Source organism: Mastigoproctus giganteus, chromosome 2 (assembly GCF_048544385.1).
Source record: "Mastigoproctus giganteus isolate SK-2022 chromosome 2, ASM4854438v1, whole genome shotgun sequence".
Taxonomy (NCBI): domain Eukaryota; kingdom Metazoa; phylum Arthropoda; class Arachnida; order Uropygi; family Thelyphonidae; genus Mastigoproctus; species Mastigoproctus giganteus.
Window position 1 is genome coordinate 170342519 of NC_143576.1, and position 22714 is coordinate 170365232.

At 37.7% G+C, this 22714-nt stretch overlaps 1 long non-coding RNA gene across 1 annotated transcript in view; it reads right to left on the reverse strand.

Annotated features, from left to right (window-relative positions):
- Nucleotides 1–815: 815 nt before the first annotated feature.
- Nucleotides 816–22714, reverse strand: part of LOC150089739 (uncharacterized) — a 41507-nt gene continuing 19608 nt past the window's right edge. Inside the window, exons 2-3 of the long non-coding RNA XR_016546681.1 lie at nucleotides 14348–14596; nucleotides 816–1473 (exon numbers count right to left, since the gene is read on the reverse strand). This is a non-coding gene — a long non-coding RNA (uncharacterized LOC150089739). The remainder of the gene's footprint in view (nucleotides 1474–14347; nucleotides 14597–22714) is intronic.

Sequence of the window (22714 nt, forward strand, 5' to 3'; positions counted from 1 at the left end):
AAGTAGTGTTACTTGTAAAATTTGAATCCTCAATATTGCGAGGAATTTTTATGGACCTTTTTTCCCAACATGGTGGGTCAGGTAGATGGGCTAACATCAGGCGAGTGTGACAGTTTTTTCCTCCTGGTAATTCGGAATTTTCACCCAGCAAATAGTAAGCCGACAAAAGAATACACTCAATTACACACATAAATAAGTTTTGAATTGAAAAACTGGGTTAGGAATTTTTGCTTCAAAATTGCCTCTTAAATAATCTCAAGTATGTAGTAGTTTAGTATAACACCCTGTATAAAAGAATATATCCATACCTAGACAACCTTCATTAAATATCAATTTTGCCCTAATCATTCATAGTTCCATTTAAAGCATGTTTACAACAAATTGTTGCAGTGTCATAAAGAGTTCTGAAAGTTTGAGGTGGTGTCTTTTACACTGCAAACCAAACTTTTCAGAACAGTGGAATATATGCTGAGCAAGTGGGTATTCATTGGAGTTTGCTTGATATAACAATACTGACATCCCCATGGCAAACTTACCTATTGCTGTTCCTCTGAAAATTACATAATTAGTGCCATTATGAAAAATACACATCTCATTTCAGCTGCACTGCCAGTGCAATAGTACTTTCGGTATGGATACCAAACAATAGTTATTGATTTCTATTTGTGTTCAGTTACTAATAAATATGACCATTCTTTCTCTCAATAAGAAACTGAATTTATATATTTTATTATATATAAATTTTCATTAAACCCAACTTATTTTAAAATTTTACAAAACATTTATATAAATGTTACATAAACAATTAACTAGCCAAAAGAAATTATTTACAAGGTTATCTTCAGTTTGTAATCCTCTTCAAAATTTAAATTTATTGCTATCCATAAAAAATAGTAATGAAATCTGATAAATGAAAGATCTGATTTTTCTTTTCCTTCCCATCACACCAGTGAACAGTGTATAGTGTTTAATTCATGGCTATTCAGTTTTACATTGGCACAGAAACTAATCTAATTTTCATGTTAAAATAATCATATACATTTGTTCAGTTCACTGGAGAAAGTTCTGTTGACCAATAGGATTTAGTTTTTTTTCCCCCACAAATAGTGACAAAGCATTAAATGAAAATTAAATAACAAAATTCATAAGGTGAAATATGATACATGTAAGAACTTGATTTTTTTTTTTTTTTTTTTTTCCTTTTTGCAGTACAAAATTGCAAATAACCTGAATTGTGGATATATTCCCACTTTTCTGTAGTATATTTACATATCACTTCATGTTCTTTTTATCATTTTTTCAGTGGTGTTTTTTTTTTTTTTTTTACATTGTACACTTTCATGCTTGTGTAAATTAATAAAACCTTTTAACTCGGCAAATGTTTAATCACTGCAACAAAAACAACAAAGTGCCATGCATAATGCACATAAGCAACAGTCTCGAGCACAGTCATCTTTTTTTTCTTCAACAATTCTGAAATTAAATTTTAAAAGAATAATTAATATTCATTATAACCTATATTATATTTAAAGCTCTTATTCACTGAGAGCCTGTTTATTATAAATTAAAATTCACTTCAGCATTTAACCATGTCATGCAACTATGATTATTGTACAATTTACACACATGGTGAGATATGACACCGTGGAAACATGTAAAATACAGTTCTGTCTGAAAATTTTTTAAACCCAACTTACCCAGCTGTGTCTGAAATTGATTGGTATAAGAAAAGTGTATAGCAGTTGCTAAGCAATAGATAAATAGAAGCATATTTGGAGAGCATTGATAGCAGGAAGATAAGGTAAATGAGATTTAAATGATAGAAAAGTTCACAGAACCAGTTATCTGAATGGGGTGTTGACAGTTGGGAATATGATCCTTAATTTTTTCAAGAGATTATCCCCATCTCTTCAGTAAAGGATTGGTTATACGTGTGGCTGTTAAATAATGAAAATTGCAATACAATAAATATGAAATATTTCATACCTTAAAAATTATCCCCTTCAAAATTGCCTTGGGCTTACACACATGGTTCCCTACATTCCAAGACAGAAACATATCTGGAAGTCATCTCTAAGAGTCATTTTTTTTTCTGAATGTCTTCAGTGGACTGAAAATGGGTTCCCTTCAGTACAGTTTTCAGTTTAGGGAAGAGGAAAAAGTCACAATGGGCTAGGTGAGTAGGGTGCATGTTCACACATACACAGTGATTTTGTTTTTGGCCAAAAACTGGAGAACATAGAGCATGCTGTGTGCTGGTGCATTGTCTTGATGGAGCATCCTTCCACAGTTCAGGTCTCTTTCTCTGAATGTTTTCATGCAGCCTTGTCAGAATTTCAATGTAGTATGTTTAATTGACATAGTACATCTAATTTGGTGGTATGTATTCAGCCATAATATTAACTTTTAATATCAAAAACAAAAACGGTTTCCATTTTTGGATTTCACATTCTTACTTTTTTCATCTGGGGAATTGCTTTGTCTTCCATATCATTTCACTGTCTTTTAGTTTCTGGGTCGTACTGTACTGGAATAGCCAACTTTCATTGCAAGTGACTACAATACTCTGGAAGTCTGGATCTTCAATTTTTTTCAAAACATCTTCACAAAGTTGGAGTATTCTCATCCTGCAATCTTCATTTAAAATTTTTGGCACTTACTTGGCGCGTGCGCACACTTTTCTCGTGCTTAAATTTTCCGTTACAATTTGTCCGTTTCTTTGTCCATATTGAGTTCTGGTGCAACCATTCTAATACTTAAACAGTGATCGCTTCTAATCAATGTCCTTACCCAGTCCACATTTTCATTAGTTTTCATGGATACTGGATGGGCTGGTTGTTCATTGTCTTCAATATTCTCTCTTCATTCTAAAAATCGTTGATGCCATTCAGACGTGAACTCTTGACATAACTTTCCGTGTTTTCTGTAGTTTCATTAAAGTTTGAGATTGATTCATTGTTCGTTTCTTTTGTCTATCATTTTCCTGGCAAACTGCAAAAACACAAGGTAATGAAAGCCTGTCTTACTGCTAAGCAAGTGAGTGTGTTGAGTGTGATTTGGCAGACAACTAGCGGAAAGAAAAGATTCAAGGTCAACTTCTGTGCCTTTGTTTCACAGATAGCACTTGGTGTGTAGTGGCTGCATGGATTGTGTCATTTAATAGCCACACTTGTAGATAAACAAATATGACAGCCGAGGACAAACTACTAGTGAGCAACTTGATTCAGTTACCCAATGCATCTAGCTGAATGACTAAAATCAACAATAATCTAATCACTCAAGTAATTGAGCAGAACCATAGCCACCTAACCACCGCCTTTGTGCCCATACTAATACCTGATATACCAGTGTCCCAATTACAACAGTATGACATTGTGTAAATATATTGGATTTGGCAGGAATTTTATTCTACTGTGCCATATCTTATTCAAATAGAAAATTTTACAGCATTATTAAAGTATAACTTTAAATATTGCCCTCTTTTGTCAAGATATGAAAATCTGCTAAATTGGTGGAAAGTGATAATTTATTCCAGGCTTTTCAAATTCTTGGAACTATGGAGACAACATTGTGTGTTGTCTTCCATAGTTCCAAGTGAGGGAATTTTCTTGAAAGAGATAATTGAAAAGCATAGCAGGTTAAGTGACAAATTCTAAAATAGTTTTTTTTAATCAGTAGCATGTTTAAATCAAGTGAAAGCCATCCCCTGCCCCAACTTCTACAAAATTATACATTTCAATTTTTTTTTTTTTTTTTTTCTTTAGCCCACAAAAACTTGTAGTCCCTAGGTACACTAGTGTGCCTATTCTTAAAACACTGTTGTTGGGTTCATAGTCACATCAGTGGCTTGAGCATGTTGCACAGTTGTATTTGTACAAGCATGTGATGTGTTTGTGGGCTGAAAAGCTCAGAATAACTCAGGGGGATCCTTCTCTCCCTCCCCCCTCCTGAGCTGGTAACCACAGCCTCGATTGAAGAGAACTTTAGCAATTCCTACAGTTTTTAACAGGAATTAACCCAGCCCTCTCTAAACATACCAGTATTCTTAATTAAAATATTAAAAAAAATTAAATCTGTTAAAAATCTTTAATTTTTGATAATACTTTCTATTGTGTTCATTAGTCTCGTAATGTGCTGTATTTGTGGTATATGCATTGTGTGTTGTCTTCCTAGTTCAATACGTTTTAAATAAAATGTACAAAGGAATAAAAAAAAAAAAACATTGGGATTTCTACTGTATTATATGAATAATAAAAAAAAACTAATTAAAAATGTGTAACAAAATTCTTGGGCTGAATTGGATGTGATCATGTTTCTTGATTTATATCTTTAAAATTTTTTGAAATAAAATATGGAATCAATACGTGAAATATGAAATGGTTGATGTGTGTGGAGAAAGGAGGGAGGGACAGATAATGAAAACTTATGAACTGTTCCCATTTCTTTAATAAATTGTATAATCTAACTTCGTGTACCTCTGAGTAAGATTTGAAGTACTGTCTTGCATATGCATTTTTTAAAAAAGAAATTTATAACTAGCAGTGTCTCCTATCATTTACCAGCACACATTCTCAAATATCTTCCATTAAATACAGATTTTCAAAAAAAAGAAAGAAAAATTTTACTGAATTAAAAATAACTAATTATTGTTATTAAAGAAAGTAAAGTTCCTGAATTTTAGTGTATTTTGGTTACTAGCAGAATGTGTTACTTTGCAAAATCTCTTGATTGACAATATTTTCTCTGTCGACTTTCCATGATGTCTGCTTTTTGTAATATAACTATATTTTTTAATTGATCAGTAATATTTATTCATATTTCAATTTGGTAATAAAGGCCTACTCTGGAAGTAGGGATCATAGCCTTTTTAATGAATGATGATATGATTTGGTAATGTTTTTTTTAGAAGCCTGTATTCAAAGGTATTTGATAATGTGTGTTATTTAGTATTAAGAGTTAATACTGTAGTCATATATTTAGTATACTATTATAACAATGCAAGGTCATTTTTCTTAGACTAGAATTTTATGATCAACTTGTCTGTGATATTTATAATCCAAGCAGATTTGCAGAATGCTGTGGAAGTTACATAGATCAAAAATGAAGTTTCAGTGGTTAGTTTATATAATCAAGAAACTCCCTTCCTGTTGACATGCTTTTTATTTGTATCTCATTTAGGGAGGGACTCACATCTGGTGAGTATGGGCTTGGCACACCCAGGGTCCTGAGCTGGATATCATTCTTCTCTTTCTTGGCAATTCCTTTCTACTTCTCTCTCTCTCTGATCATGTATACTTGATATAATACAATGCTCTGCGGACCACCGGTGTTCCACGAGAAAATTTTGGTGGTTCGCAGAGTAATCTGGATATATTTGCAATTTTCGTGTTTATTAAAATGTTTCATTATATTCTGATTCTACTTTTTTTGCAATTTTCACCTTATTACGTTGCACGTTTATAAAAGGCCCAGTACAATATCCGGTATTAGCGAAGCTTTTATTGTAAAAAAATATGGAAAGCTATTTCTATTTCTTATCATTGACCTAGCCTGGGCATGGCCTGGTTCACAGTTCTTAGGTAAGTGACCAGTGATATTTTTATTTTAACTGTTCACAGTGTGATATTTAATAGCATCAAAGAGCTTGAGTTTGATAACTATCTTATTTCTTGTTTGGTTATAGATTCAAATAAAATAATCCCAATGAGTGAGAAAAAACAAGCAAGCATTTTACACTTCTTAGGTAATACATCACGTCATGAGTTGATTAATGAATCAGAGCCTCCGCAGCCACAGCAGGGCATCATCAGGAAGGACATTAGAACTGGAGGTGGAGAAGAAAAGGTTTGGTTTTATTCAAGAACCTGGAAGTGAACTGGATCCACGGCCGCTTTCTGGTGAGTATGGGCTTTGTGCACCCAGGGTCCTCAGCTCGATATCATCATTCTTCTCTTTCTTGGTGATTCCTTTCTACTTCTGACTCTCTCTCAGGTTCAGGCTGGTGCAGCATAAGCCTCAGGTTTCCTTGCACCATATAGCTAATCATAATATGTTCTGAGTGTTTATCCGGTGATGCCATGAAACCTTCGAAACTCGGCAGGCACTTGCAGTCAAAACACCCAGATTTAGCTAAAAAGCCAGATGAATACTTCCAAAGGATGCGTGAAGGTTTGCAAAAGCAAAAAAGTTCATTAGCAACAATGATTGTTGAAGATAAGCCCTTAGTAAAATCTTATTTGATAGCACTTCAAATCGTGAGATGTAAAAAGCCGTATACAATTGGAGAAGAGTTAATTAAGCCTTGCTTGTTACAAACCTGTGAAGAGGTTTTGGGGAAACAGGCTGTCCAGAAACTGAAAGGAGTTCCTATGTCCGCTAACACTGAAGCGCAGAATTGAAGACATGGCCGAAGATATTGGAAATCAAGTGATTGCACTTGTGAAAAATTCTACGTTTTATTCAATTCAACTTGACGAATCAACAGACATAACTAACAAGGCAGTTCTTTGTTTTGTGAGGTTTGATTGCCAAGGAGAATTAAAGGAAGAACTCCTCTGTTAATCTTTCGGGTAGAACAACAGGCTTTGAAAATTTCAATGCACTTAATAGTTATTTCCTGAAACAGTATTGAATGGGAGAAATGTATTGGGATATGCACAGATGGTGCCGCAAGCATGACTCGACATCGTTCAGGAGTTTTTGCAAAAGTGAAAGACGAACATAGACATTTTGTTTACTTATTGTATTATACATCATGAGCATCTTGTGGCGAAAAGATTATCTCCAGAACTGCACGAAGTACTCTTGTAATTACGTAATTTCAAGAGAGCATGATGTAATTAAAATTGTTAACGAAATTCGCCACAAAGCGCCCAATTCTCGAATATTTGAGTCACTGAAGAAATGGGCTCTCAGCATACTCATTCTTCTTCACGCTGAGGTGAGGGGCAAAGTACTAACCCGATTGTTCGACCTGCGCCACGGTCAAGTTATTCTTCCATCACCAAAATAATTCGAGGTTCCATGATCTCTTATCCGACAATGATTGGCTAGCCAAGCTTGCATACCTGGCAGATATCTTTCTTTGTTAAATGAGCTGAACACGTCCTTGCAAGGACAGCTTATGGATGTGTTCGCACTGCGGAGCAAAATGGAAGATATTGCTGTGGCAAGCGCGGTTGGCTGAAGAAGATCTGCAAATGTTCCCAAATTTTGATGATTACATGAAACAGGTGGATGTCAACTGACAGGTAATAACTCTTGTTCGATTGCACTTACAGTCGCTCACTGACTCTTTTGGTCGTTATTACCCAAAGGAAGAGGACCCCAGACACGGAAATACGTGGATAATAGATCCATTTTCGGCGAAAATCGAGGATAGTAATTTTGAACATGAAAGAAAAAGAAAGCCTAATCGATCTATCATCCGACGACAGTCGCAAAGGTAAATTCCACTCGTCCCTAACAAGATCTCATTTTTGGCTTTCCGTAAAAAGTGAGTGCTGAGTGAAAAGGCCATCAAAATTTTAATTTCATTCGCAACTACATATATGTGTGAAAAGACATTTTCATCAGTTACGGCAATTAAAAACAAGTACCGCTGTCGGCTAGAAATACAAACGGCTCTCCGTGTTGCAGTAACGTCATTGGAGCCAAGAATCCAACAGCTTATTTCAAACAAGCAGCAACAAATGTCACACTGATTATTTTGCTATAATTAATCCTTTATACATCTCTATGTCGAGATGCACTCGATAATTGTTAATATTAATTTTCTGTTAATTCTTTTTTTTTATCATTATAAGGCCATTATATTAACATTAATGATATCTAATTTTCTGCAAATAACTTGGAGTGCAAAAACAAGTAAGTACCATTTCATATTTAGAATGTTACTTTAATGGAAAAAATCACGGTCCGCGGGATTCAAAATTTTGAGTTTAGTGGTCCGTGAGGTCCGAAAGGTTGGCGACCGCAGATATAATCCAAGCACATTGAAACTTATCGATTACATTACACTATTGAGTCAAATCTTACCATTGCTTGCAAAATCCTAATTTACATTGTCAGTCTTTTGTCATAAATACATCAATTTAATATTTAATTTCATATTTGTCACAATTGATTAATTTTAATAAAAATATTTGTGAAGATAGTTTTGGATGTTTTATTGTTCTAGATCTGCCCATAGGTATACCAAATTGGATTCCCATGGGTATTAGATTTTTTGAACCATCACTAACTTGAATTGGCGATTCAGTTACATTTTTCACTCGCTGGCTACAGTGATTGCACTGAATGATGGTGCACTGTGGAGCTTTGAGTTGTGTTCGTACTGACTTCAACTCCTGGTTAGTTAATGTTTTGCGATTCTTGATTTGTGATGTCTGACAGTTTGATTTGTGATTCTTGATTTTTGACTAATGATTTGTGATGTCTGACAGTTGCAGTACTATCTTTTCAATTACTATCTGTTCGTATGGAGTGAGCTTCCTTAGTCTTCATCTATTGCTGAGCAGTGGTAGTACCACATTTCATGACAACAAATAGTCAATTTTAGATTGTGTATGCTATTAGCCATTGCTTAAAGGATCTCAGTCCAGAACATGTTTGTCTTGAAATCTCAGAGTGCAATCATAATAAAAGCAGCTCCCAATAGGTCATATAAGACAGGCAGTGAAATCAAATTTACATAATATTAAAGTAAAAAAAAAGGGAAGTACTAGATAGAAATGGCATAAATGGGCACAGTGAAAGGAGTTGAACTGTTGGAATCCAATGGTCTAGATATGAGCTCAGATCTCATTGTTGACAGACCACCATCCCACACTGGAAAGGAAAAATGTGAATTCGATTTCCATCAATGACGCAAAAAAATTTTGTGTTCCTTTTTCACAACGAGGAAGAGATTAGCCAATCTCAGGCAAAGGTATCATGGTTTTTTCTCCTGGAAACGGATATTTAGTCCAGCTAACCGACCCCAGACCTTGCGAAATTTAGAGACATAATATATGCGGTGTAATATGGCCTACCTTACCAATGTGCCTAAAACACAATAGTGTTGGCCTTAGATTTAGGTAACATGATGTGTATCCCAATTGAGGTTTCTTTTGATATATTTTTATTCTGTGTAATTAATTTCAATTAAGAAACCACAATGGTTGGGACCTCAAATTATCCTTTTTGGTGTTACAGGATAAATTATTGCAGAAGATTCACAGGAAAAATTTCTGATGCTTCAGTATAAAGGCCAGAACTAGGCCAAAGTACTGTTGTTGGAGAGTATTAGCGACTTGGGCATATTGTGCCATATATAACGTCAGTAAATAGCGTGTGTTCTGTTTGCTGGATGAAAAATCCCAATTTTCCGGGAGAAAAAAATCATGCTATGCTATGCTCTCCTGAGACTAACTCAGCCAAGTTATGAAAAAGTCACAAAAACTCGCATCATTGAGAGTATTTAAACTGATCTTGACTGGCCGATGTAGAGAGGATGGTAATTCATCAACTATGCTACATACAAGGATGTCCTCGAACTACGCTATTCAACAAAATTAACAGAACATACAATACGTGTAACTTGTGCAGCTTGCAATGAGGCGGAACAAATTTGGTATGGTAGTGTACCATAGAATAACTAAATGAGATGGCACGAAACTTCGGATAGGTATAAGGGACATTCATAGGGGTTGAAGAATTACCAAAAAGGTCACATTACAGAAGTCGATAGAAGATTCTCGAAAATGTGGTCACATGGAATCAGTACAACGTATGATCTCCCTCCAACAGCTAAACAGGCCTGAAAATTGGGATCCATGCTTGCTATCAGGATGTCTAAAATTCTGTGGCAATAAATGTCATTCTTCCACCAGTGCAGTTCATAAAGTGAATGAGGAGTTGGCTTTCGTAACTGCCACCACCGACGACGACCAAGTGGCGTCCCACCCATGTTCGATTGGATTTAAATTGATTGTGCTGGCTAGGGCCTATCTTAGGCCTAAGCATGTGCCTAGGGCCCGTACTTTGAGGTGGCCCGTAAATGGCAATGGACAGCCAAAATCAATGATATCCAGTAACTTAACTACAAACATGAATGTTCATGTCCTTATAAAATTTGCAAATAAAATTATCACGGTCTTTGTCTTTATACTTAAACGTTTTTTTTTTTAAGAAAATATGGGCCAACCGCACCCCTAAAAAGTCGCGCATAGGTCTCGAGGATCTGGTCTCCGAACCGCTGTGCAGTTAGGTTTCTTTATCAAAAACATGAAGTGGGGTGCAGCCGTTGGTCATTATTCTGCCCCACATGAGAACGCGTCGACCGTAAGTGTCCCTTTTTCTGATGTCGGAGGGAGGGTACCACATTTCTCATTGTGTTCAGATGAAATAACGTCTAGAATCTATACACTAAAACGGGGCTCGTCAGAGAACAGAGCTGTACCCCACTTGTCTGTGCTACAAATTACATGTTCATGGCACCAGCTTCGAGCTTTGCAGTGGCTTAGGGCTAATGGAATACATACCACTGGCTTCCGTACTAAGAATCCACTTCAGTTGAGCCTTTTGAACACTGTCCAGTTGAATATGTTTTCTCCTGTGGCTGCAGCAACCTCTAGAGCCAGATAGCCGTCTGCTCTGGTTGATGTAGCCCTCGAGCGACCATGACCAACACTTCCTGTAGTGGCTCCTTTCTCCTGAAACTGCTTCCATAATGCTGGGACGACACTGACACATTAAGCCAATGTGCTACACCTCTGCCTGCAACTGCCCAGCTTCAAGTTGTCCAACCGTCCTCCATCTCAAAGAATCATCTAAACGACGATGATTCTCTTGCCATCCTGGGTATTAAAGATATAGTTATCCCACTGAGCAAGCCAAAAAACAGAATGAAGTAATGTGGTCGTAACCCGTGTTTTTACAGGCATGAATAATTTGCATAATGTGCAGCTCTAAGGCAGTAGACTGATTTCTATTGGATGTTCGGAATTTACATGCCAGGGTGCCTCCTAAATCAAATATTCGCTTCAGCAACACTGTTTTGTCGAGCAGTGTATCTCTGAGGATTAGAACATTATTGGAGCGGTTAGAGAAAAAAATTTTTCATAAGGTTTTTTTTTTTTTATGTTGAGGAGTTACAAGTCAATGCTTTCTGAATTGATATGTATTCTAGGTGTTTGGCTTATGAATACGGCTGGAAAATGTTCTAATAAGAACGTGTTGTTTGCCATTGTGCTGGTAAAGGACGTTTTCATAAGAAATGTGTCTAAAGGGACAGCTCCACCTGTGCAAATTTAGTTGAAAAATGTGGTCCTTCCCACTTTGTAAAGACTTGCCTGAATATCTAAGGGCTCTTCACTTCGTCAAGAATAGGACTGAAGCCGGAATATTTTGCTGTTTAAGAACTTAATGTAAAGAAAACTTTCGGACTCTTGGTGCATACAAAGTTCTTGGAGTGGAAATGACTTAAGTGTAAGTGTAACAGTGTCCGGTAGGTTCAGAAGTTTTTTCTTTTCTTCTATGACTCAAGACCCATTAGACTGCAAAGGATGACTAGCAGTTAGAGCTCAATCCGTCAGCTGTATCTTGGGTGATTGATAGTAGGAAGAACTTATTGCTTACACATAAAGGAGCATAAATTTAAATTGAAGAAGGATGATTGTCTTCATTCCGAGGATAATTGATGGTTGGAACAAACTTCCATCAGTGCTGTGAAAGTGGACAGTTTGAATAAATTTAAGGAGGTATTAGAAAAATTATTAGAGGGAATGGACACGTGATTTCTAATTATTTTTTGGTGTATAAGTTTGCTTTCTTGAATCATTTGCCGATACTAATGCTGATGTACTGGGACAGTGGGTTTTTTTTTTTTTTTTTTCTTTTTGCGTAACTCTTCCCTTAGTTGTTTCTCCGTCTCTCTCTTCCATAATTTATCTTGTATACTTGAGCAGCATAATACAGCATGTTCGTGTCAACTGAAAGAATGTAGATAGCAGCAAATAGCCAACCACGCTACACCTTAAGGATGGAAACCAGGTAGTGTCAGGAACTGCAGTCATCTCTGGACAGAGGCCAAGCATTCAACACAACACTGCGGTATATTGACACTTAGATTGATTTTACTACGTATGGTGTCTTCGCATAATACACGGAAGTTTTCCAGATCCGATTCTAACAGTCTAAACAGAACAGAAAAATTCAAAGAATCATCTCAATTGAGAGAGTGTGTTAAGTAAATCCAAGGCCAACACTACGAACCGTGTGAATATTGTCCTTTTAGGTCAAATCTATCTAAAAGAAATTCAGATTTTTTCAAGAAGTAGGGAAAGAGCCAGTCACATAAGATTTCCCTAATAACGTAATTATAATTAACACCTATTGGGAAATTGTGTGCTAGTTGGGAGTGCAGTAGCACACGCTCTTTGAGTAGACCGAGGTTCAAGCCCCTGACTGCTGAATACGGTTGATCTGCAACCCGCACTGGACCAGCGTGGCATCCATCCTGTAGTGGGTTGATAATGGCTGCACTTTACCTTTTTTTTTTTTTTTTTTTTTTTAGCTCATTTCTAGATGGATGTACCAACAAGTACTGTAAAGAGATATCTGAGACCTCTGTCCAAGAATTACATGCAAGTCGCAATTAGACATTATCATCTTACAGGGTGATAATGTCCAATCACACCAGATCTTTTAAAACCATAATCTCAATGCATTCTTGGTTGAAAAGATCATATGCCTCATTACATTACATAATATCGTAATTAAAAATAAATTGAAATCTTATTGATATCAAAAACTTTGTACACCTATCGATTTACTTTGTTGGCGCAAAACTCGACAACGAGAACGTGAATAAACAGACATTGAAGGAACGCTTTGATAATACGAGAAGTGATCATTTAATTCGCGGACTGGTGCAAGATTTTGTTTACCGCGCGAACTTTCCATAACTGCTACTACAGGCGCTCTCCCTGATCGTTACTGAGCAGGCTCTGTATGCGCATGCCAAGACTTGTCGAGCTAGTGTTGCGTGAAGAAAGCTTTTTGAGCTGCGTGTCACTGACAACCGTTTTGAAGTATCATGTCGGACGTACAGATTGAATAGCGATATGTGATTCGTTATCGTGCCAAGAGCGTAAATGCATCGGAAACGGCGCTTCCCTAGCCAGGTGGGCAGGAGCAGTAGTGTGTAGCACACGCTTCTTGATTAGACTGGGGTTCAAGCCCGTGACCACCAAATACAGATGTGGAAAGGTCAGGGAATGACCACCGCATATCCCCGGAGCAATATGGCCTTAGTTGCTAATGCTCCTAAAAACCAAATAACAAACAAACAACAAGCATCGGAATTAAAGAGATAAATGAAGCGTATGGTAATGGTCTTGGTAAGACAGCTATATTCCGGTGTGAAAACGTTTCTCCATCAAGGCAGTGCTAGGGGTATACGGCTAATATTGTGTAGGCAGTGATCACTGCCATAGGTGCCGAGATTCTGCCACATCCCCCTTATTTATCAAACTTAGCCCCGTGTGCTTTCTTCCTGTTTCCATGTCTGAAGGATGCTCTGAAAGGCAAGCGTTTCATGTTCAAGTACAATGATTCTCGCAGAGCCACAAAGGAAACACTTCGCAATATTTCGAAAAATGGCTTGCAAGAAGCATTTAATGCATGGTTACGACGGTGGAGAAATTGTGTAAAGTTCAAGGAGAGTATTTCGAGAAGGAGAAATCCACCGAACATTCAGATGATGACAATTAAGATAAGATTTTGCACTAGTCCGCGAATTAAATGATCACACTCGTATAATATATAACAGACTGCCTTATACATTTAATTGAATAGACACTGGTCCAGCCCTTTTGGAAAATTTCTGGCACACTTATGGTTATTCCAAAAGTGTAATTATTTTTAAGATATATAACAAATAAAAATAAACCAATGCAGATTGTGAGCTGCGTATTCAAGGGCTACGATGATGTTTTGAAATGCTTCACTGGTACATCGCATAAAAGAGTTAGCTTAATTCATTTCATTATAGAAAAGTTTGGGATTAGGATAAAACAAGGTTTTAATCTTTAGAATTTTTGAATAAGTTAAGGCCACGACGTGTGTGTCAATATATGATGTTTGTAAATTTAATGTGTTCTGTGGTTGGTTCATATTACATGGAATACAAAATCTGACTTTCTGTGAGAAAAAGCCATAACCTAAGATTTATAAACTCTTCTAGGGTATGAATAAAGTCCATATAAAAGTTTCGCTCATACCAATAAGAAGCAGTTCTTATTTTTAAACGAGGACATAAATCAAATCAAAGCTTTTTTCGTGAAAAATAAAAAGGCATACTTACACCGTTGTAGGCGGTGGTGGAGGTGGTGGATACGGATATGGCCCTGGGCCAGCTGGTTGTGTTGGAGCAGGCTGGCAGACTTGTGGCGGATAATATCCACCAGCGGCAGGATAGGTTTGAACTGGTTGGCCAGTTCCACCATAGCTTGGAGGATAGGTTTGAACTGGTTGGCCAGCTCCACCATAGTTAGTAGGATAAGTATTCATGCTCGTGCAAAAATAATTTCAATCCTGCAATATTAGCTTGATTCTGTTCAAGAAAGGATAAAGAATCTTAAATGAGAAATTACATTGTGTATTTTGCTAAGAAACACTTAAATTCATAACACAACATAATTGCAGTTTCAGGAAACAAAAATATGTGTAGGTTAAACAAATCACAGAATAGATTGAAGTAAAATGCATTGTGTTTCATGTGTATCAGAGATATCCTATTTCATGTGTATCACAGAATCCTAATTAAAATGACTGCAGAAATCCACTTAAAAAAGGCTTGTAATAAGTTTATGCTAAATTTCTTTCTTTCTGCTAATCTGAAAAAAAAAAAAAAAAAAAAAGTAATACTAAAACATTTTCAACAAAATGGGAGAACAGTTTATTCAGAATAACCCCGAAATGCAAGTCCAGCACTGTGCAGGATATTCTCCATAATGGCCAATTTTCCCTAGAAATTCTTTCTCAAATATTCTATCTATTAAAAGTTTGCTGCTTATTATATTAATCTGTTTAGGGCTGAGCCGGTGTTGACACATTTAACTTTCCAGCGCTTTGCACAGTCCACGTTGCTAGGCGTATGAGAGCATCTGGCCACCAGTTATGTTTGTATTCCAAAGTTTTCTTTAATTTGGGGTTTTAAATGAATACCCAATCAGGTACTTCTTGTGTACTCCTTGAAAACTTCGAATCCCGTCATTAACGCAAGGAATTTTTATGTTTTTTTTTTTTATAAGGTGGCTGAGTTAGTCTGTCTCTAGCGAGGGTAGCATGGTTTTTTCTGCCGGAAAGTCCGGTTATTCATCCAGCAAATCATCCACAGAACACACAAAATTCACTGACATATTATGTAAACGTAATATGGCATAACTGCTGATGCGCCAAACACCTATAACAACCAACTCCTTGAAAACAAAATTACTACCCATAAATGCTGGATGCAGGCATTAACGACTGTTGAGAAAAGATAATTATCTTAAAATCATTATGCGTTCTGCTCTACAACCGTTCATTTGCTGTGTCAGCTATTGCTCATTGCACGTCCAGCAGTCCTGGCCTATGTTAACACTAATATATTACAACTACGTTGTGCAAAAGTGAGCTGTGTGCCAGGGTTTGGCTAAAGGTTACTGGTGTTATGTCTATCATGATGATATATTTATCACACAACGTTTCTCCTGTGTTGAAGTATATAGCTGTTTGCATTTTCACTGACTTTTTTTTGTTTGTACATTCATTTCGTGGACACTTTATTAGAACCATGGGACCACCGTGGGTCCGAATCACTGCTCCGACACGATGTATCAAGGATTCAACAAGGTGTTGAAAAGTGACATGAGGAACATTGGACCATTCTTGTAATAAACTGTGTTGTTGTTGTTGTTGTTATTTGGTTTTTAGGAGCATTAGCAACTAAGGCCATATTGCTCCGGGATATGCGGTGGTCATTTCCTGACCTTTCCGCATCCTCCGTATTTGGTGGTGACGGGCTCGAACCCCGGTCTAATCAAGAAACATGTGCTACGCACTGCTGCTCCTTCCCACCTGGCTACGGAGGCGCCAATAAACTGTGCTTAATTCCTTTAATTCCCCTAGTGCTGTGGGCAGAGAATTGTGCTGAGTAACTTTCCTTTCTGTTCATCCACACAAAAAGATACCTAATTGGATTGAGATCCGAACAGTGAGCTAGACAGAGCAGATGCTTGGTCTTCCTCCTGTTCCTCAAACCAACTTTTTTTACACATTTACCACAGGTAAATGTACATTGTAAAGGACATTGTCATCTTGAAAACACCCCCGTCCATGGGGCAAACATGCAGTATTGCAGGATGTACCTGATCCTCAACGACGATCTACAAAAACATTCTCCACACTTCCTCCATCAGTCTGTATTGTCGATATACAATAGGAGGTTCCATTCGCACGGTTTTTTCGTAATGTGCAGCACTCCTCTCAGTGCTGAAAAACGAAAATCTGTCTCATAGGAAATGTTTTGCATTCGATCCTTCTACATCAGTTCTTTGATTTATGTTAGCAACGCAGCCGTATTTTTCGGTTTTGTGTTTCACATCATTAGTCTAAGTGAAAGTCTGAATTCCATAGTGTTGTTTGTAGATTTCTTTGCATAGTGCCCTGCTGATGCCTTGTGATGTTTCCGTATTAAATGCAGAGATTAGTTATTCCATCATTTGGCGAAAATTATACTTGATAATTCGTTGTAGATGTCGAGCACCACCTTGTCCGTTCATGGACATTTTACAGAAGTTTATTTTTTAAACTCCAACTGAAATGGCAGCTTATTTATTAAGCTGTCCTCTCAGTTGTAGCAACTATAAATACCTAACAGCACTAATACCTCTTTGAAAGCCTCTAAGAACCTGTGCTAGCTGATTGCTGGTGAATTCTTTATGAACCCCCTCCCCTTCGATTTACATTTTTGCATATTTTTTTGCAGAAGGTATTCAACATTCTGTGCTACTTGTGTTGCTTGGGCCTAAATAAGGTAGTAGTAATAGTAGTAGTAGTGGCATGTGATGCAAGAAAGCAAATGTATGAGCTTATGCAGCATCAGCCAAAAAAAAAAAAAAAAAAAATCACACCATTCCCTCCAAATGCCTGTCCAGTTCCTCCTTAAATTTATTCAACCTATCAACTTCCACAACGACAGATGGAAGTTTGTTCCCGCAATTAACCACCCGCCGGCTAAAGGAAAATTTCCGCACATCTATTCTACATCTGTCTTTTCTTAATTTGAATTTATGCCCCCTTAGATTCGTAATCTGAACAAGTGGAAGGATCCCATCAGAATTCAGCGTGCTCAACCCATTCAAGGCCTTATATACCTCAATCAGATCACCGCGCAGGTGCCTAGTCTCCAGCCACTGCAATTTGCAGAACTTAAGTCTCTTTGGTAAGAGGATCCCTTCATTCCCCTCACCAATCTTGTTGCCCTTCTCTGTACACGCTCAAGTAAATCTACATCCTTCCTAAAATGAGGCCTCCAGACCTGTACGCAGTACTCAAGCCGTGGCCTGACCATTGCCTTATACAGAGGGATAATCACCTCCTTTTCCCTGCTAGCAAAATTCCTATATATCATTGACAAAACCCCATGACCTGCCCTGGCAGCCTGTCTGCATTGCTCAGAAAACTTCATATCTACCTGCACAATTACTCCCAGGTCTTTTTCATTTTCTACCACCTTAAGTGTAGTACCACACAGTTGGTACGTTTCTCTGGGGTTACTTCTACCCATATGTAGTACTTTGCATTTGTCAAGGTTAAACTTCAGTTGCCACTTCTTAGCCCATCTGCCCAAATTATCTAGATCCTGTTGCAGTAGCACACTGCCATTACTGTCATTAACAACCCTGCAACCTTTGTATCATCTGCAAACTTCGACATTAAGCCTGATATACCTTCATCAATATCATTGATAAATATACAAAACAACAGTGGACCTAACACCGAACCCTGTGGGACTCCACTAATAACATTCCAAGAAGAGCAGCACCCATTGATTACCACTCTCTGTCTTCTAGCACTTAACCATCCTTTTATCCATTGTAGCAACTTACCCTTAATACCATTCTGCTCCAATTTGTACAATAGTCTTCCATGCGCAACAGTGTCAAAAGCTTTCCTGAAATCCAAATATATGATATCAAAATTATTTTTCGCATCCAGTTCCTTTGTAACCACATCATAATATCCTATCAAATTTGTCAGACAAGACTTTCCCTTAACAAACCCATGCTGTGTCTGAATTATTGCTGCAGTCTTGTCTAGATGATCCTGCAATGCATCTTTAACCAGCGACTCCATTATTTTACCCGGAACAGAAGTTAAACTAACTGGTGAACAGGTAATTTTTGTACAAGGAATATTAACTCTGTCATAAAAGTAAAATTTTTGAAAACATTTTTTATTACTATCAGTGGTTAGGTAAATGAAGCAATTAGTGATCCTCTGTCGTTTGTAGTCTGATCATTCCGCGAGCAAAATGAAGTAATGAATTTAATTTTTGATCCTCGAATACAATACTGACTCCCTATTATTCAAAAAAAGTTTCCAAAGTTTCTTCCTTGCTTGTTCTCCCTCTGTAGGAGCCTAGTCGGCACTATAAATCGTCGTCTGATACTCGTTAGGAAAGGTCCGGCTCTTCGATCGATGCTGTGGTTAGGTATCAGGCAGGTGTAGGGTTTCTTCTTTTTCAGCAAGCCCAACACATGCAAATCGACCCACGAACATACGCTTCTATAGATATAATACACGTACAGTTATGAGCGCACGCCTGGTGGCCGTTAATACATTAATTATTAAAAAAAAAAAAAAAATCTCTACTTGTTCAGTGTATTGCTGCCTTTGCTTTTACATATGTACAGTCATCAGTTAAAAAAACAATATCCTTTAATTGATAACTGCGAATATGTGACAGTAAATAAAGGAATATTTTTTACTAGTAGTGACTATGTTGATGCTATAGCGAAGAACAAGCAGAGAAGAAAGTTTCTTCTATAGTGTATTTAAGAAGCATCAAACAAATTATTGATTCACTATTGTTTTGCATTCAAATGCCAAACAATCCTGTAAACTGATGATGCTGCCATTGAACCACCAAAAAAAAGGACATTCTGATACCCATAATAATACAAGTGGAAACTTTATGGCTGCGAAGCCAATTCTCATCCATGTCACGGCACATGCTAATCCTACTACTCAAAACCAAAAGTCAGCATCAGCATTAGTCCAAAACAAAACACCTTTTATAAAAATTTCATGAGCATACTTTTAATCAGATAATACTCTCACACTTAGACGTGCATGCCGCTGAAATGATATCTTTTTATATTAACATGTCAGAGATACCGCACATAGGATAGCAATATAAAAGTAAAAGTAAAGTGCAGCCATTATCAACCCACTGCAGGATGGAAGCCTCCTCAACAATTCATGCTGAGGGAAATGGACCATAATATGCCACACTGGTCCAGTGCGGGTTGGCAGATCGACCGTATTCAGCAGTCAGGGACTTGCAGGGATAGCAATATACTTGACCTCATTTCTACCAAGAATCAATCTATAGTGGGAACTTTTGTATTGAGGACCAATATTGTTGACCTTATTTTTACCACGAATCAACTGATAATGAGGAATTTTGCACTAAGGAACAATTAGCAGATAGGAATCATGTTGTCAGCCATATCTAAAAAGAGGTAACTGTTGTCAAGAATAAAGGAAAGAGGTTTAATTTTAGAAAGGGGAATTGTGATGACTTTATGCATCATTTGAATTCAATTCAAAGGAAAATTGGCGAATCTACTATAGCAAATGGATTACTATAGCAAATATGAATGCTATATGGGAAATGTTCAAAGAAATAATTCTAGAAACTATCTATCGTGTTATACCATTAAAGTGTTATTATTCCAGGCCTGGACTCGGAACAATTATTATTAAGAGACACATCCCCATGGCAAGTATAAATTAATCTGTAATAAAAATTATAGGGGGAAATAAGAAATTCTAAGCTGTCCTTTGAAAAGACGTTTAGAAAGAGGACGGAGTGCAATAACATTTTATTTTATTCATTCATTTTATTTTTATTTATTTTTTGCATATGTTAACACTATACGAAGTGGGCTGAACGATATTGGCCTGGGTAATGGCACGGATCTTTAAACATGTAGCTTAATAGCTAAATAAATTTTTACATGAATATTTACGCTTGAGCGTGCTTCAAGGATTGCCGTCGTGGATAGCACAGTTAGTAGATTCACCATCCTCCCTACACTGGGTGGAAAATACTGAGTTCGTTCGATGATGTGGGAATTTTTATGGGCCTTTTTCACAAAGTGGCTGAGTTAGTTTCAGGCGAGGGTAGCATGGTTTTTTCTACCATAAACTGAGGTTTTTCGTCCAGCAAACAGAAAATTCACCACAGAACACAGGAGCAATACAGCCTTAGTCGCTGATGCTCCTAAAATATATTATAACAACTTCAACGATTGACAGTACTATTGGTATTGATAAGTTATTGGAAAGTGGACTACTATGCAATCACGAAAATAAAGCGTTAGCATATTGCTTCTATAGTTGTGCATATATTTTCGGTTTGCTGTTCAAAAATCCGACCATATCAAAGAAACAAAATTATGAAACTGTCTGAGACCGACTAACTCGGCCACGTTGTGAAAACAGCCCTTAAAAATTCATCGCTTCATTGACGGGATTCGAACTCAGGCCTTGTTTTACCCGATGTCAGTGGACGGTGAATTTAAAAGCTGAAAATAGATTGGTATAGAAATTCAAATGATTAGCTGTCAAAAAGACTCGAATATCTCATTGAATTTTTGCAGTGCTATGAAAGGCAGCGGCAGGACAGATTTCCATATCCCGAACAACTCTAATGCATGCATCTCTGGAACCAATTGGAAATATTCAAATGCCTTTCCAATTTACAAAAGTGTTGAACCGCTAGAGGGCTACCTTACTAGTAGGACGTGCTGATCAACGCTAAAGAAAAATGTGCTTAAATATGCGTTTTAATTATAGTTATTGCCCTAAAACGTGTTCTCACCTAAAGAAGTCAACTAGTGGACTCTCATGGTAAGAAATTTTTAAATTTCAACTGGGAATTTAGCAGGCTATTTGCGTTTTCATCTGTATCCTTTGTTTGCGAGACCGCAGTGGTCACCATGTGGCTGGCAGCAAGGATATAGAGAGGCGCCAATATAAAGCGGCGGCCACGTAAATACCCTGCATTTGACTGGGGAGGTGCCCCAACTTGTGCCAAACCCGAGCTGCAAGAGCGTTCCATCATCTGTGCTGAATTACCGTTACTGTGCTAGTGAAACATGTATTTTATGTCTTTCCCCCCCTCTGCAATAGACATACCGTGGACAGAATGGATCTTAGCAAATATACATGTAGTGCAAAAACTGATGTCACCACTGTTATCGGCGCCAAGAAAAACCCCCAGAGAAAGTAACCCCGTTTTCCTAGGGCCACTTATATACTAGGCTGTTTCTCCCCCCCCCTCCCCCATACTGCTAGTGGGGGAGAGCCCAAATCCTCGCCTGCAGATCACACGGCAACAAATATACCCACGGACTATCTCCACCAACAGCTCTCAGAGCCCTCAAACAAAATAACGCGTCTAGACCTCACTAATCCGGATAACTTCGAAAATCCGAAATGGATACAAACATGGTTGAATAACCACACGAAAAAGACTGTGACTCTGACTGTGAACAAGTTAACCCTGAACACCAATTCCATACTCAAGAAGTTAAACCGACACCTTTGCCTAAAATAAAAAATAAAAATCAAATAGTCTCTAATTCGGACAGAGCAACTAGAAGCCAGAGCCAGCCAAAGGACGCTCATGATGATCCTGGCTCCCTACAACCAGGAAAATAAGTTGAAACCAAGCCGAAGGATTCCCCCCCTGGACCCTGCACTCCCAGAGGGATCCCCCTTGGATCAAGTACGCACCCTCAAGACAGCCCTAGAAGACCTATTTAGGGACCAGAGCAACAGAATCTCAGCAGGCCTCAGAGGCCAAATTGTTACTTTATGGAATAAAATGGAGTCCGTTTTATTCCAAACATACTTAGAATCTGAAATAGCCACAGCTAAACTGGAGGCTTATAAGGAAGGAGGAGCAAAAAATATGCCACAGCGCACTCCCTCCTATGCAGATGTGCTGAGGACACCGGCTCAGTGTGACCACACAGCCACTCAACCAATACAAGCCAAGGAGAAATCCACCACTCGGCGACCTAACGTTGTAGTGTTGAGACCCCTTAATAAAGTGGACAAACATTCTAGTGAAGGCATTAAGCAGGCAATAATTGATAAACTCTCCGATGACCTGAGGACCACGAAAATAAAATCGGTACGAAAGACACGGAATCCAGGCGTGGTAATTGAAACAGAGACCACAGAGGAAATAAACGAAATAATAGCCAACCCGAAGATCGCAACCCTGGGGCTCAGAGCTGAACCCCCAAGAAGGAAGGGGCCATCCATCCTTATATACGACCTAGATAAGGATATCAAACCCGAAGAGGTCGCAAGAGAATTGTTTGATAGAAATCTGTCCAAACATTTGCCAGATCAAAATCTAAATGATCATGTGACACCCAAGCAC